Below are 3461 nucleotides of genomic sequence, written 5' to 3'. Positions count from 1 at the left end.
CATGCTATCCCCAGATTCGAATAGGTTTTCCTTGATGTGAGGGTGTGTTTGTGTCTGTATATGCCCTGCAATAGACTTGTGTCCTGTTCAGGGTGTATCCTGCCTTGGATAAAACAGTTGGAAGATGGGTGGAAGGATGCTTCACAATGGGATCTGGCATGTATTAAGAGAATACTTTATGCGTTTCCTTATTCTCTTAACCAGCTGTAACCCGATGTCCTTCCCAGCACTGTCCATTCTCACCACTGCCACACTCACCACATGTGAATGGGGCTCCTTCGGACAGGTTCTGCTACCAGGGGGTTTCTGCTAAAGTGTGGCGTGCAAGACAGGGGTGCAACTAATCATTTTTGCTGACAAGGAGCTATCACTGTTCTTAGGGGGGTCTGTGATCGCTAATAACAAGACATTGAAGTTGCAAAGAATTATGACAATTGTTGATCTTGAAGCTTGGGATTGCCTGTAGAGAACATGATACAGTACAGCCTACCCAGTTTAAGTCCATATTGCCTTGTATAACAAATCTATGAGTGCTGCATTACTATGCATATATAACTACCACAAAGCTAGTTAACAGCCATATAGCTCCACACTGTCTGGTATGAAATTGCATGCAGCATGTTCCAGAGTTAAAATTAGTTTGCAGAAGTGTTTAAGTGATGAATAGCACATTTCTTCAATGGCCTGAAGGGGACCAAACATAGACTTTGGATGAACATCACAGACAAAGGACTGTGATGTTCCAGTATGTCGACAGTTATTAAGGTACTGTATAATAAAATATTTATGTTTTACTCAGCTACTGTATAGTAGCTCAATTTCCATGTGGTGTAAGTACAGAAGGTAAGGTGCACCACATGCAGATTAAAGCTGTGTGTCTGTGACCAGCAGACATTCGTATTCCCAATAAAAACCTTCTGTTTTTTTCTTCATAATGTAGCCACAGTACAAACACAGAATTGATGTTATTTCCATTTAAAGTTTGATTGAAAGGCCCTTTTGTGAACGTGGAAGTGAATACACGATTACATGATTGAAAATGCATTTTACCCAGAAATTCAATAAAAACTTTAGAAAATAACATTTGTGTTTTCTGTTAATGAAATGAAACCCGTTTTCCTGGATTAATACAGCAAAAGGAAACCTCAGCAACAACCCTTGTAAGTGTATAGTTAAGATAAGATCACTTTATTGGCCATTTACAATTGCTGGTATTAGGAATTTGTATTTTTTCACATACCCCAACTTGCTCTCCATGAGACAGGGAGAGAAGCTTGGGGTTAGAGCACAGGGCAGCCATTTATACGGTGCCCCTGGAGCAGTTGGGATTAAGGGCTTTGCTCAGGGACCCAAAAGAGTATGATTCCTCTGCCAGCCGCGGGATACAAACTGGCAACCTTCCAGCCACAGGTGCAGATCCTTAGCCACAGAGCCACCAAGCCGCACATACAGAAAAAGGTGACTTTATAATATATTTACAGTATATTAAATCCCTTCATTGTCTCCTTTATTCAAGACTAAAGAGATTTACAGTAGATCCTTTGTGGTTTGTTAAAACTGTTTTAACATTCAGACTAAGAATTATATTCTTGGTGTGCATCTTTGACCTTTTTCTGTGGCAGTGCAATCATTTTGTAACTCTGTAAACTTTTACACAACAGCCTCGCTGGGGTCTTACTAACGTATTGTGAGGATTTTATTTGTGGCTTCTGGATTCAAGCGTCTCATGTCATTTCAGTCGCTCGTGGTACACAGACCGCAGCTGGAGTTGTAATCTCCCTGAAGTACACAGGATGTTTAATGAGTGCAATAAAAATGGCTTTGCTTTAATTTACAGAGCCAATTTACTAACTTCTGCTGTAGTCCTCCTCACACTCCATTAATCACCCTGAACAACAGGTTGTGTCATACTGTTAGCACCTTGTGTTGGAAGATTTAGATCTCAACTGCACAAGTAGCTAAGGGTGTGAATGCTGCATTCAGAGCTATTACTGTATCATGCTGAATAAGGCATGCTTTGCGGTTTAATTATTGTAGCATTTTCCACATAACTATTATATTGCAAAGATTTGATATAGTAAATGATTGTCACTTTTTTGTCCTAAATGGGAAACAGATTTGTAATCCTTCCCTATCCAGCTATCTGATATTCTCCATCATGCTACTGAATCAGCTACATGGACCAGGTGGGACAGACACTGGCAAGTGCTCCAATTAAAATGTCCTGTACTCAAGTTTGCCAGGGAGGTAGTCAACTATAGTTGACTGTTGATGTCTTGGAATCTTGAAAGCTTCCCTTCTTTCTAGTGTGAAGATATCCTTCCTTATCCTCAGAATCTTATCTCGTCCAGCGTGAAGCAGAGAAGTTACTGTGTGGTCTTGTCTTTTCCAGGTTTGCTTGTTTGGTGTCCCCAAACATGATCAGTACTGCTCAGATCTGAAACTAAATACATGAACACGCATGAACTGTTAACATCTTTTACACCTGAGATAAAGGTTTTCTGTTTTTATTGCTCCAAGAACTTTGGAATGATTTCCTAGCACAAATGCGATTGTAAACATCTGCATCACTTCTGGTCTTACAAAGTAACTTTTATACATTTTTCATTCTGTTCTTCTTTGTTTATAAATTGTTGTATCTCTGTTGCTTTAACCCTTGCCTTATTTTGTTGTTAGGTACCTTGAGATGATTTCATGACAGCATTGTCGGTTCATGTCAGGTCACACGTAAGGTTTCTCTCTGTCTCTCCTGACTCCTGACCTCAAAGGGCGGGCATCACAACTGAGATCCAGACCTGTAATCTCCAGGTGACAAATGTCTGCCATGAAACCAGACAGATGTGATATTTATTGAAATTGAATACTGATTGGATTACTTTACACTGAATAGACAGAAACTAAAACACACTCAGAAGATATTTGTGACAGGCAGCCTCAGCCTCAGCCTCAGCCTCAGCCTCAGCCTCAGCCTCAGCCTCAAGGGCTCATGGGCCCTGAGAACATTAATAAAACACAATGGAAAGCCCAACATCTACTCACAACAATCACTGCAATCCTTTTATATACCAAAGTAATTCTATCATAAACCCATGTGAAAATGTGGCTGTTTGCTCTTTACCAATTAACTAATTAATCAGTCAATGTACCACATCTGAACCTATATACACACACACACAATAGAGGCATAAAATACCTTTAAGTACTGTAGGTCAGCTGAAACTACTAAAGGGTAACCGCAATGCTATTTTCTCATTTTGGAGTTTAAATGAATCAGCAATGAGGAGTGCATTTCAAACCATAGTGAAACTATCAAGTACACTGACATGTGTAAAACCTCCAATTTACATCATAAAGGAGATAAAGTTTCAGTGTATGCATAGTACCATATTGCTGTCATTGTCTGAGATTCAGAACAACAAAACTTTCAATGATGCAAAAGCAGCATGATGACATTGTAAACA

At 39.7% G+C, this 3461-nt stretch overlaps 1 long non-coding RNA gene across 1 annotated transcript; it reads right to left on the bottom strand.

Annotated features, from left to right (window-relative positions):
- Positions 1 to 1649: 1649 nt before the first annotated feature.
- Positions 1650 to 3039, bottom strand: LOC148675087 (uncharacterized). The gene is made up of 3 exons (XR_015935590.1): positions 2976 to 3039; positions 2681 to 2939; positions 1650 to 2443 (listed from the first exon to the last, which is right to left on the bottom strand). It is a non-coding gene; the product is annotated as an uncharacterized LOC148675087 (long non-coding RNA).
- Positions 3040 to 3461: the final 422 nt, after the last annotated feature.

Source organism: Lepisosteus platostomus, chromosome 3, assembly GCF_059453375.1.
Source record: "Lepisosteus platostomus isolate fLepPlt1 chromosome 3, fLepPlt1.hap1, whole genome shotgun sequence".
Taxonomy (NCBI): Eukaryota; Metazoa; Chordata; class Actinopteri; order Semionotiformes; family Lepisosteidae; genus Lepisosteus; species Lepisosteus platostomus.
The sequence above is the reverse complement of the archived record's forward strand: the minus strand, read 5'-3'. Positions and strand labels throughout refer to the sequence as shown.